The sequence below is a fragment of the Dipteris shenzhenensis genome, chromosome 12, assembly GCF_047967505.1.
Source record: "Dipteris shenzhenensis isolate YYH24624 ecotype China chromosome 12, Dip_SZ_1.0, whole genome shotgun sequence".
NCBI lineage: Eukaryota > Viridiplantae > Streptophyta > Polypodiopsida > Gleicheniales > Dipteridaceae > Dipteris > Dipteris shenzhenensis.
In genome coordinates this window covers 18,462,586-18,476,972 of record NC_141607.1, presented here as the reverse complement: position 1 = coordinate 18,476,972, position 14,387 = coordinate 18,462,586, and positions in this window count along the sequence as shown.

Genomic DNA, 14,387 nt, shown 5'->3' with positions numbered 1-14,387 from the left:
CAACCCATCTCCTCATTTGCATTGATGGTAACATGCTTCAAGAACTCAAGTTGTTTTTTTTGTGTCCACACTTGTGAGACCTTGAACAAAGCTCTCTTGGTTGCTCAATGGATAGAATTTATGTCTTCTAAATATTCTTCCAAAGTTTTGGTCTTACCTCCTATTCTACTCGTTCCCTCCTCTGGTCGTACTCCCATGGATATCAAACATGTTCACAATGCCCATTTTCCAGCACACCCCCCATTCCATCACCCCTTCTCTAACTAGTTCAAGCTCCATAATCATGATTCCCAAGTGTGACCTTATTGCTTCTCTTGCAACCCTTTTTGTCATGTAAAAAGTCTTTGTCGCTAGTGTTTAGCTTCTCAAGGTTTGCACCACTAAAAATGTCCAATTCACTTCTAATTCTCTCATCTCGGGAAAAGACGACTTGGGGTCATTAGAAGAGTGATGTTCCTAGCTACACCCCATCTCTCGTTCCTACTGTTTCCTTTTCCATCGCCGTGATCTCCTTCTCGTTCTGGTCCACTCTAGCAGTTCCATTACGACTATCCAATAGCAATTTGTAAACCGCTCCCACCTTCCTTACTATATTATTCCACCCCAAAAGGTCTTCTTGTTGGGTGATGCCCAAACCTCTCTTTTCATTCTTCTCTAGCATGTAATGTCCCTCTTTCTTGGGCATCTACCTCCTTTCGTGTTTCATCTCTAGTGTTTTGGCCACATGAAATTTTCCCTATTACTTTGGGCTATAGTTGGTTATCTGCTCATCATGCTATCATTGATTTTCAATGTCGTGCTCTTGTGTTACCCAACCTTCCACCTCTTCCGTGGGTCCCTGAGAGTGCTCTCAACGGAAGCAAGAATGGAAGAAGGAGAGAGAGAGACAGAGAGCCACACAAGTTTTGGTGGGTGCAGAACCACCCTAATCTTCTTTTTCATTCATTTATATATGTGTTTGAGTATTGTACATAACTGGGGTTAAGGCACAGTGACCTTTAACCCCCACAACCTCCCACTTAAAGGACAATGTGCCTTTAAGGGAGAATAACTAGTGAGCATACTATCCAATGCCCATCAATACACGACAATACTCAAACCGCTGACTAGGTAGACTCTTCGTCAGCATATCTGCAGGGTTATCATCTGTATGAACCTTGACAAGCTCTATGCGCTTGTCCTCAAGTACCTCCCTGATGAAATGGTACCTGACCTCAATGTGTTTGGTCTTTGCATGAAAGACCGGATTCCGTGCTAGCTGAATAGCACTCATGGAATCACTATGCAATGTCGGTACACCTGTATGAATCCCCAAATCTCCCACTAGCCGATCAAGCCATATAGCCTCCTTGCAACCCTCTGTGGCTGCAATATACTCAGCCTCTGTGGTAGACAAAGCAACACACTTCTGTGCACGAGACATCCACGACACTGCACCACCTGCAAAGGTGAACACATAACCAGAAGTGGATCTCCTACTATCCACATGCCCTGCATAGTCTGAATCTGTGTACCCAAGTACACGCATGTCTCCTTTACCAAAGCAGATGCACATCTCCTTGGTACCCTTCATGTACCTCATGATGCACTTAACTGCCTCCCAATGCCTCTTTCCTGGATTAGCCATATACCGGCTAACAACTCCCACTGCAAATGCAATGTCTGGTCTAGTAGCTATCATAGCATACATAAGACTCCCAACCGCTGATGCATAAGGAACCTTAGCCATCATGGCCCTCTCCTCTTCTGATTTGGGACTATCTGTATGACTCAGTTTCACATATGGAGGCAATGGAGTACTCACTGCCTTCCCCCCCTCCATATTGAAACGCTGCAATACTTTTGTAACATACTCTTTTTGTGAAAGCCAAAGGAGTTTCCTACTCCGATCACGCGTGATGCGCATACCAAGAATATGACCTGCAAATCCCAAATCCTTCATATCAAAGGCCTCATGCAACTTGGCCTTTAATGCATCTAGCTCATAAGTATTCTTGCTAGCCAATAGCATATCATCCACATATAGTGCCAGGATTATCAGGCTACTATCCTTAGCCCTTTTAGTGTAGAGGCAGTGATCAATTTCACTCCTTCTAAAACCCTGGGACCGAATGAAAGCATCAAACTTCTGATACCATTCTCTAGGTGCTTGCTTAAGACCATAGAGACTCTTTTTCAGCTTGCAAACTAAATGCTCTTTGCCCTTTTCTAAAAGCCTTCCGGCTGCACCATGTAAATTTCCTCATGCAAATCCCCATGCAAGAAAGCTGTCTTGACATCCATCTGCATAAGCTCCATATCCTCTATTGCCACTAGTCCAAGCATGCATCTAAGTGTGGTCATCTTCACAACTGGAGAGAATATCTCATCAAAGTCCACACCCTTCTCTTGCTTGAACCCTTTAGCAACCAAACGGGCCTTGTACCTAGGCACATCATCACCTGTGACCTTCATTTTGTAGACCCATTTACATGGCAATGCTTTCTTTCCATGTGGCAAAGAAACCAAGTCCCAAGTCTTATTCTTCATAAGTGAACTCATCTCTGATTGCATAGCATACTCCCACTTGCGTTGATCCTCATGCATCATAGCCTCTTTGTAGCAAGAAGGCTCCCCGCAATCAGTAAGCATCACATAGTCTACCTCTGGAACAAACCTATCAGGCGGTCTAGACACTCTAGATGATCTTCTCAATGGCATTTCAGCTTGCTGTCCCACTTGCATATCAGCCACATTTGGCTCATCATTTCCACCAATAGATGATCCATCATCTACCCTTGATTGTATACCTATGGGAGTACTTGGTTGTACCATTTCTTGCACATTTGGTGCATGGACAGCTTGCTGCCTATCAACATATGCAGGTGGATTCACATCCTGGAAAGTGATTCTCCTCATTTCCACATCCCTCATGGGTGCCTTATGCATCTTCTTCTCATTGAAGACCACATCATGGCTGCGTATGATCTTCTTTGCTTTTGGATCCCAGAGACGATAGCCCATCTCTCCACTTTCACCATAACCCAGAAAGATGCATTTCTTAGACTTAGGATCTAGCTTCTTTCGAAGCTCTTTTTGCACATGTGCATATGCCTCACACCCAAATATACGCAAATGAGAGTAAGAGGGCTTCTTGCCACTCCATGCCTCTTCAGGAATACCACCATCCAAACTCTTACTAGGTGATCTATTGATCACATGCACTGCAGTCTTCATTGCCTCAGCCCAAAAACCACTAGAAAGACTTGCATTGGAAAGCATGCATTGCAACCTTTCTTGAATGGTACGGTTCATCTTTTCTGCAACTGGATTTTGCTCTGGAGTACGAGGGGATGTGAGCTCCCTCTTAATCCCACGTGTATCACAGAAATGCTGAAAGTCATGAGAGAGATACTCTCCACCATTGTCAGTCCGTAGGCATTAAAGCATTCTACCTGACTGATTCTCAACCAAGGCCAGCCATTTCTGAAATACCTGGAACACATCACTCTTCCGAGCTATAGCATAAGCCCACACTTTCCTAGTTGCATCATCAATGAATGTCACATAGTATTCAGCCCCGCCTAATCACCGTGTAGGCATGGGACCACATACGTCTGAATGCACCAAATCAAGCATTTCAAACTCTTTCTTTCCTTTTCTTTTATGGGCTGATTTAGTCTGCTTCCCATAGAGACAGTGCTCACAAAATTCAAAATCAGAGAAACTCAAATGCGGTACATAACTCAAACGGCATAAGAGTTTCATTCCATTCTGGCTCATGTGCCCCAACCTGCAATGCCACAAAGAAGTGCTTGGCTGCTCGGTTATTGCAACAACATGATCAAATACCCCTGATACATGTAAGTGATACAAAGTCCCACACTTGGCACCCCTGGCCAAAAGCATAGAGCCCTTCTGAATTTTCCAACTCTGAAAGCCAAAAGTGGTGTGAAAACCAGCATCATCTAGCTGACCCACTGAAATAAGACTCTTGGTCAGCTTAGGCACATGTCTCACATGTTTCAAAACAAATGCAGACCCATTTGCAAAAGAAAACTTTATGTCACCTGCTCCCACTATGTCACATGCATAGTCATTTCCAAGATGCACACAACCTGTCTTTCCACTATCATAAGTGGAGAACCATTCCCTATGGGGAGTAACATGGAATGAAGCACCAGAATCCAAAATCCAATCCTGGGAATATGCATCATTTGAAGTGGTAAGCAACTCTGCATATAAAGTAGACATGAAAAGAACATCATTGTCACTATCACGTGTGACTGCATTGATCTCCTCGATCTTCACTTTTCCTTTGTCCTCCCTTGGACTCTCTTCCTTTTGATTTGCACCCCAATTTGCATTCTTTTTCTTATCCTTTTGCTCTCTTTTCAGCTTGTAGCAATCCTTTTTCATATGGCCCTTCTTGCCACAATGGTAACACTCAATGTTCCGTGCCCTGGATTTGCTACATGACCTCACTCTTTCTTGGGACTTCCCCCTGAACTGTGATCTGCCCCTTTGCACATTTAAGGCTGCATCCTGCTTGTTGCCATCCATAGACTTCCGTCTAATCTCCTCGGCCAACAAGCTACCCACAACATCATCAAATTTCAGTACTCCACCAGGTGCAGAGTTACTGACAGCTGTACGGAAGGTATCCCATGAGGATGGCAATGAACATAAGAGAAATATTGCCTTAGTCTCCGCATCAAAATTCATTTTCTGAGCCTGAAGCTGGCTGAAAATAATATTGAATTCATTCAAGTGAGAAGCAATGGAGACCCCTTCCTTCATCTGCAGCTCAAACAACCTCTTCATGAGGTAAACTTTATTAGAGGCAGTTTCCTTCTCATAAGTGGCACACAGTGTCTTCCACAAATCTTCCGTAGTCTGCTCATTTACTACTGTGAAATAAACTGACTCTGCAAGATGAAGTCTAATAGTAGACTTTGCTAATGCATCCAACTCATTCCAATTATCCTCAGACATATTTGCAGGCTTAGCTTCAATCCCTGCCAAGGGTTTAATCTGCTTCTTTTGAATAAGCACATCCCTTATTTGTTCTTTCCACAAAGAAAAGTTTGTCCCATCAAACTTTTTAATGCTAAAAAACTCCTTTTCAGACGTGGAAGAGGATGCCATGATGCAAATGAAACAAAATCCCAAATGCTAGTGCCTGCAAGAGAGAATCACACCAAATACTAGGTGCACCCAAATGTGTATGCCACAATAGACTGAAATATCACCAAAGCTCAAAGCTCAAAGCATCAAAAGATGCATCTGACTCATGTGCATATACTATGCATCCATATGAGCAAATCTAGCCCAAAAGAAAATGCCAATAAGTGCCAAATGACTCAAGCATAAACACCGTCCACTGGCATATGCATCAATAATATCTCATCCAAGAGAGCATAGCACTATCAGTGCATCACCTGCAATGTGTCAAAGCTGTCCCTCAGCATAAAATAGCATCCATGTGCAAAGCGTCCATAAAAATAGCATCCCACAAGGCAATTTGGGCCTATCAGCGCATCCAACAAGGACCGCAATGCATCCAAATGGCCTATAAATCATCCACTACAACCCAATGCACACCACGAATGAGCGCACACTGCTCAAACTGCAACCAGAGTGATCTGCATAAGGTATGCTCAAGAAATCATAGTCCCACGGTAATGAGCGCTACTGAAAATAGAACCTGAGATGCTTCAAAACATGGGCGCCATTGCATAATCGGACTCAGCAAGAAAATCTGCAAATATCTCTCTTCTGCCAGAACTCCAAAATCCCAACCGATGAGTGAGAAATGGGAGTCAACACTTATCCACTGCCATGTGGCATAAATCTAAGGTTTCAAAACCTTAGTATGAAAAATGCATAACAGAGAGACGAAATCGAATACACAGAGATTTATAACTCTGAAAATCCTCCACCGAATCACGCAAGAACTGATAGGTAGGGGTTTTGGGGCGTCCGGAACGCAATGGGATAGACGGTTTTGGAAGTGGTCTCAATCACTAGGTCCAACACATGGACTGAAAAACGTTTTTGGAAACAGAGCTATCTGTAAACTCCACCGGAGTGCGAATGATGAGCAACATAGAAGTTTTAGGACCTCCTGAGTCCACCGGAACTGACAAATCTGCAAATGGTTGCTCCAAACTTGAGTTCCAACACCCGGGCAAAAAACGCAGGAACTGACACAGTGAGTCAGAAATCCAATGAAATAATCCCAGATTCAAGAATGAAGGTGTTTCCAAGCTCCTGAAGTAATGTGGACACCAAAAGCAAGCAATAGTTGCCTCTACAAGTAAATATGGAGTCTTTGTCATCGAACGGAACAGGGAAAAGCTCAAAAAACGACTTTTTCTTTGAAAGCTCTTAACAGGCTCTCAAAACCACTTCGCAAAGCCAAAGTGACTTTTCCAAATGTTCCTCCAAGGTCTATGCACACTCGGATGCAAGTAAAGTCACCCACAAAGCTTCCCACAGAGCTTCTCCTTCCTCCCACAGAGCTGTTGAGCTTCAAAGCATTCACGCACGCTCAGCTAGATCACCCGGGCTCTGATACCAGTTGAGAGTGCTCTCAACGGAAGCAAGAATGGAAGAAGGAGAGAGAGAGACAGAGAGCCACACAAGTTTTGGTGGGTGCAGAACCACCCTAATCTTCTTTTTCATTCATTTATATATGTGTTTGAGTATTGTACATAACTGGGGTTAAGGCACAGTGACCTTTAACGACAGAGAGCCACACAAGTTTTGGTGGGTGCAGAACCACCCTAATCTTCTTTTTCATTCATTTATATATGTGTTTGAGTATTGTACATAACTGGGGTTAAGGCACAGTGACCTTTAACCCCCACAGTCCCTTCTCACCATTTCTCTATTGACATGCCCACCACCACCATCGTTCATGACGTTTGAGTTCAGGGCTTGGGTTGCTCAACTTTTGGACACCTCCCTTGGGCTTTTGCCACCACACAGCCCACTAGTACCTCCACCTCAATAATCCAAGATGTTCCTACGTGCGACACTCAGCCTATGGTTGGTGTTCCTCACCATCGATCCCCTGAAGACATTCGAGAACTCTACAAGCATCTCTAGCTCATGCTTAAGGATATCATCATTCGCTATTCCCATAGTCCCTAGGTCTGTGAACCCCATCTCGTCATGTGAACCTCACCTCGGTCGGTTCTGTGTGGATTTCCGACCACTCAACAAGGTCATTGTCCGTGACAAATAGCCCCTTCCTCAAGTCGATGTCATTCTTGACTCTCTGGATAATTCTACGCACTTCACTTCTTTGTATATAAATTCTAGCTACTAGAAAATCCCCATGAAGGAGGAGGGCAAGTGCAAGACTGCATTTTAGACTCCTTTTGGATTCTATGAGTTCAACGTCGTGGCCTTTGGGATGTCTAATGCTTGGAGCTTCTTTCAACACCTTATGAAATTCATCCTGCATGATCTTGTGGTCCAAGGGCGACATGTCCCAGTGTATTTGGGTGATGTATTAATCCGCATACCTAATTTCATCGAACTTTTGGTTGTCCTTTGTGAAGTCTTATGCCTCTTTCAACAATATGTTTTGCGACTTAACCATGACAAATGATGTTTCCCTCAGATTTGATTGAAGTATTTGGGGTTGTGTTGTCTCTTGTCATCATGGCATTCAACCTAATCTGGAGAAGGTTCAATCCCTGTATAGCTACCCCATTCCCCAAAGGGCTAGGCAACTCCATAAATTTTTGTGTTTGTAGGGTCATTCCCGAACTGATGTCATTATCTACTCCTCTCCGACACCTTCTTCAATCACATGGCCCCTTTCATTGGGTCATGGTTCATTAGCAACCTTTGATGCTATTCGACGGGCACTCCAAAAGGACGATTTGCTATGCCACTCCTCATTCACCCACCCCTTCTTAGTTTGCACTGATGCCTGGGATAACGGCTTGGGTTGATGCAATAGGATGATCGTGGTCATTGGAATCCTCTCTTCTATGCATGCAAGGCTTGCCCAATCCCATTGTGACTGAGTTAGAGTGCCTTAGTGTTGTTTGGGTTGTACAAAAGTTTCACATATCTCCATGGTTCCAAGTTCTTCTTCAATTGGATATGTGGCTTTGGCTAGTTTGTTATGCAACAGTGTTGCTTGGTCAACTGTCATGTTGGGTTCTTCTTTCCAGGACTATGATTTTGATATCACTTATTGCCCTGCGTCAATGAACCAGTTGGTTGATGCCTTGTCATGTGTGTACTTCCAATCCATTCAGGCTGCCCATCCCCATTGCCTCCCTCCCCACCATGCATCGTGCACTGCACTCCTTTCCCAATTCCCCATCCTACTCCCTCATCGTCCTCCCTCTTAAACTCCTCCAGGCTCAAGATCCTACTATTTCCTTTGTGCTCACTCAGCTTCAATCCCCTAATCCCCGATTGCACTTTCAACTCTACGATGATTTACTCTACTTCCACAAGCCCCCTTTCCAACCCTGGCTGTACGTCCCCTCCTCGGTCCAAAACTTGTATCTCAAGTCTTTTCATGATTATGTGTTTGGCGGACATCATGGCTTCACTAAGTTTTTAGCCAAATCACTTTTGAAGTTCTTCTAGCTTTGTCAACGTCTTTCTATCCACCACTATCTCCATTGTTTACATCTTTGTCAGCATTTTAAATCCCCCACAAATAAGCCTACAGGTGGCATTATTGCTTCCAAACCCTTTGAGTTGGTTGCCTATGACATTGCTAGCCCTTTTCCCCTCTCCATCACTACTGTGGCCATACCTATATTATTGTCTTAATGGAACGTTACCCATTGGAAGATCTCCCACCCTTTGCTGGCCCTTTTCCTCTCTTTGTCTCGCTGGCCATACCTATATTATTGTCTTGATGGATTACATTACCCATTAGGTGATCTCCCACCCTTTGGTCTTTGCTCGAGAGCTCTTGATGTCGCCACCTTCCTCCTTGAACATGTCATTCTTTCCCCATGGATGGTCTCTAACTTCAAATCTAAAGTTATGCGCATTGTCCCCAAACTCATCACAACATCCAATAATAGTTTACTAGCCCTCTACACCATGATTGCAATGGCCTCACCATACATTTGAATTGTATAATTAAGCTAATGTCAGCTATGTATGTTGATCCCCAACATCATTATTAGGGTGTCTCCTTACCTTATGTGATTGTTTCCTATTTTACTACTCTACAAGAGTCTCCTCATGTGAGTCCAATTGAGGCCTTGTATGTTCCCCCTCCTCGCTTCCTGACCAAAACAAGTTTAATCTCTCTTTTGGATATCAAAAACCGCAATGCCGTTCAATGTTCCCAATATTTGTAGGATGCCTTACGGTTTATTCGTTAGAATGACGGGACCCATCTTCACAAGGCTCAGGCTCTTGATAGTGCCTTTATTACAAACAGAGGCATATTTTTACAATTGCCCCTCTTAGAAGCCAAGTCTGGTTACCGAATTTCTCGTTAAGTGGGTTGGGCTCTACAAAGCTACCCATGGCATTGGGCATACAACCTATGGTTTACTTTGGTGTTTTGTTGCTTGGCCATGTGACAGAGGTAACTAAGACATGTAGTGGGAAGTCACAAATGGTAAACATAGGATGCGTAAATACAACAAAGGAATTTAAGAGACGTGGATCGAGATAGGAGACCAAGTGTGAAGCTAGAAGTTTAGATGAGTAGCCTTTTGTAATCAAGAAGACAACAATAAATAAGAAAGGATCCCCATGTTCAGGTAGTGTGTTTGTTGGCACACCTCTTTCTTTACTGTTGTCACTCAAGCGCTTTGTTGTTGTTGCCTCTTGATTTGCTCGGATATTTTGCTTTTGTTTTTGGTGTGTAGAAGCGCAAACTGAACCGCATGATGTTATAACATTTCTCAATTGTCTACTTTTAGAGGTAGCATAGAGAGTGAGCCTTCTATCCTTACACTTGCTATACAATTCAGTTAGCTTTGTCTATTTGTTTTGCTCAATCCACTCAAGAGATAAAGGTAATTATTTAAGCAGACAAACACACTTCCCAACTTAGGATTTATGATAATTAGACCTTGATTTTTGTATAAAGTGCAATCTACATAAAAGTGAAGCTTGATCCTTACACTATGTCTACTTGATTTTCATTAATCCATTGCAACAGACAAACATCTTCATTCATTCTATTCATTATATCGCACAGGTATTGCTCTTCAATCATCCATCATAAATACCATTGGATATTCTTTCAACTTGTTGACCTCATCTGCTTTGGGTTCTCTTTCCTTTCCACAAATCTTTAGCACATCATCTTGTGGGCTTGCTCTTGCCACTATTTTTTGAGAGTTAGCAATACCGTAGTCGATGACACTTCATCTCGTGGGCTTGCTCTTGCCACTATTGGTTGAGAGTTAGCAGTACCATAGTCGATGACATTAGATTTGGAGTCATCTGTTGTCTAGCAAAAGAGAAAGTCTTGCATTAGTTTGAGACCTCCTAAGTGGTAAGGCATTTGTTATTGATGTTGTGCTTCAGCTCTTGATCATATGCAGCTAAGATCAAGCCCAAGAGTTTGCTCCCATATGGTTGGTTACACACCGTGGAGTGGAAAACCACTTCAAAGAAAAAGGATCAATCATCAAAAAAGATAGGGCTTGGCATTCTAGATATGATCGTAGAAGATTGGAATAAGGACTTCTTAAGAGACTTCCATTTTTATGCAGGTGTTTTTGGTATTGGATGTGACTCTAAATATACCAAAGAGTGATGGGGTCATTGGTAGTATAATAAATTAATATCGAGAGCATTATTCAATAATGCTCTAATGGAGAAGAGCAATTTTGATAGAACCCTGAAGATTCCTTAGTTGCCACTAGACACATCCTATCGGCTAACCTTGCCTCGAACCCAGTCTTAAAGCAATATAACATAACGCTCAAGAGGCCTTATCTAAGGCTAGGAGTCAATGTTCGCTCATCAGAAACCCATGCACAAATAATAGAAAAACACTCTATCAATTCTCCATTCCAAGCCATGGGTCGTGCGCATATGAGAAACTATTTGTCAATATTAGATCACTATCCCCAGTAAGTCAAAATTTTGTAGGCCAAAAGCTAGAGAGGTTGGGACCATCATGGTACCTACAAGAACAGACTTAATGGAATAGCAACTGATTACCACATCAAATTGTATGATGAAAAGGGAGGAGCTGACAATTGAAAGTGCACTTCTTCCATTCCTTTAACCTTTTGGACATGGTGCACGTGATGGTGGGTGTATGCATGTTTGGCTAGTATGCTTTTTGTGCTTAAAAGCGTGTGCTAAATAAGCACTCCTTTAGTACATTTTCAAGAGTGCTTAGTAGTGGATTTACATAATGTAATGGATTGGACACCTTGCATGTTTCAAATGTCCAGTTGGACTAACCATATCAAAACATGATGAAACTAGTCCTTCAGTTGTAACTACCTACTCATTTCTCATTGGATAGTCGCAGCTCTCATTTCTCAAGGTCTCGTATCTCATAGAGTGATGCCACAAAAAAGGATAGGAATAGAGAGAAGGAGATGCAAGAAAGATCAATAGAATCGAGTAGGCAATGTAGAAGAAAAGAGCATTTGGAGCAACTGATTTTGCATGACTCAACGTCCCGTTTGTAGAAGAATCAAGCATTATTCGAAGCATCAACAGAGTTTTTCATCACCTTCACTCATCAACAGGCTATGGTAGAGCTTTAATTCTACTACATTCTTTCTAGCTCAGCCTTATTCTTGATCATCATCACCTTCTTCCTCGTCAATATCATCATCACTATGTCTCCTTTTTTTATTGTCAATCTCTTTCCCTGCTCAGAATCTGCACCTGTGCACTCAACCTCACACAGGAAATTTCCCTACCACCTTAATCCCTCTTGCTTTCATTTCCCCCCAGTAGGTCTCGTCCCTCACAGCGTCTTGTCTCTCATAGCTCTTGTAGGTCTTGTCTCTCACAATCATGGAGTCATCTACTTGTGACCCTGACCTTCTATAAGAAGCTAATGATTTGTATATTCGGGTATACCAAGAGGCTTCGCCTAAATGTCAATTTGGGGTTGCATTTATGAGGGGGTTTGTGCCATTGAGCATTGCAAGACTATAAGGAATGCCCCCACAAAGGACACTCACATTGTCAATTGGGCTGAATTTGTAGAAAGTGTGGTCTGCACCATTGAGCAGTAGGGCAAGCTTCAGTGTAAAATTGATCAAATTTAGAAAAAGTTGATCCTTCCCAAATATAATGGTAGGGGCGATCTAGCATGATTCCTCCAGCATTTTGATGCTGCATGCCGCGCGGGTGGGGATCAATCCAATGAAACCAAGGTCGCCTAGTTCCCCATGGCCTTAACCGATGAAGCGTCAAAATGGGACCTAGACCTCCTACTGGAAGAAAGAGCCACATGGGACCTGCTACAAACTAAATTCAAGAGGCGCTTTCAAACAGAGAGACTACAAGATGATCCTGCTCTCCAATGAAGCAAGCTCAAACAAGATCGCTAAGAAGATGTACGCACGTACCTGGGCAATATGAAGCGCTTACTTGCCAAATGTGACCCACGCCCTGATGCAAAGTACCTCATGGCCTGGTTCATTGTGGGCCTAAGAAAGAAAATCCACAAAGACATGAAAAATATTAGCAGTTATGAAACGTTCACTGCTACTCATGCGACTGCCATTGACATCGAGGATGGCATGATCGACTCTAACACCAGCGGTGATGATGGAAGATCCAGTGCATGAGATAAGCGCTCTAAAAAGGGCAAATCTATGAAAGTACAACTCAAATAACATCAAGTTGCATGCTTGTCATCATCCCAACCATTGTGTTCAGATGGGCATGGTTCTTGTTGCTATACAATCTTTTCAAACAAAGTTCTAAAAGTCAATACTCACCAAGATGGTCTATGTACACTCTAGAGACCAGGACATGAATTCAAAAATTCTGTCATAGTCTTTATGTAGTTCTTATCAAAGGTATTGTTAAGGAAAAATAATAAGCCCCACATATAAGGCCAATTGTTTGAAGGCAGCAAGCTCCAACCTTTGTCTCTCATCTTTAGGAATTTGGAAGGGAACCCTTTGATCTAGTGAGAGGGGATCACGGTAGCTCTATCTACTCCACAATTGCTAGGATTGCACTTCCCCCCCTCCCCCCCCCCATGGACAAACAAGAGGTCAAGAATGCCATTCAAACATTCCAAGATAGAACATTAGCGGGTTGTATTATCGGCCTTACGCCTATGAGGAGCCAACTTTGTGATTGGATCTAGGTGAGCTTGGCCTTAGAGAGTGAAAACATTGACAAGGTCACCATCTATGTGTTGAGATATCGAGCTCCACTCGTGATATGCCAGGGTGACCGTTGTGCATTTATGTCACTGACTTGTTAGCTGCAGATGCGGTTGGTACACCGCCCATGAATAATAGCTGAATAATAGCTATCCTTATCTACTCTAGTTCGTGGCTTAGTTAGTATGCCACCTTAGTTAGCTGAGTTTGATTTGAGACCCACATATAGGGTTCTTCTATTTCTTTGTACTAGAGTTCTTTTGGCTTTCACAACTAAGAAGAGGAAAACTATTTTCAGCCTCCACCCTTGTGTGTATTCCCCCATTGTGTATGTGAGAAAGCCACAAGTGAGCTTCCTTCCTTCTCTCCCACTATCTTCACATGGTATCAGAGCCTGGTTCGTGGTAAGGAGCTCAAGAAAGCAAACCAAGTTCGCGGTGTCTTGGTAAGAGGACCAATGTTGCTTTCCTTTTTCGAGTTTGGGAGCAAATCTCTGCAGGTAGCACAGCCAGAAGTGCAAGAGTGCACTGTCTCAGATTGAGACGCCCTTCGTAGTGTGGCGAGAGGGCAGTATGTGCTGTGGGTAAGGGCAAAGCCGTTGGTGACTTTATTTTTATGATTCGAGGCCATTTCGAGGCCCGTTTTGAAGGCGGAAGTCCTTCGCAGGCACTCAAAAAAAGGCCCTGTTTTTGCTGTGCGACCATTGCTCTGCTAGTCGGTGAAAAGTTGCCATAGAAATTGCATCGTATGCCTGGGTGCAGAGATATGGGAAGTTGCAGAATCATGCTTGTTGCCTGTTGATGCAAAATCGTCACTAGGAAGTGACTATGTGGTCAAATACCACTTTCGTCAGTTTTGCAGATCTGCCCGTGTGAGGCAAAGGCTGTGTTTTTTGTAGTGACAGAATATTTTGCAGTGTTCTGTAATGGTGTCTGATTCTCTTTCACAGATTGTCACTGAAAAGCTTGACAAGAATAACTTCCAGGCATGGAAGTTTAGAATGACGAATTTCCTCATGGGACAAGGCTAGCATTTAAAGGATGGCATGAGAGAGCCAGAAAAGTTATGTACTGGCTGTCT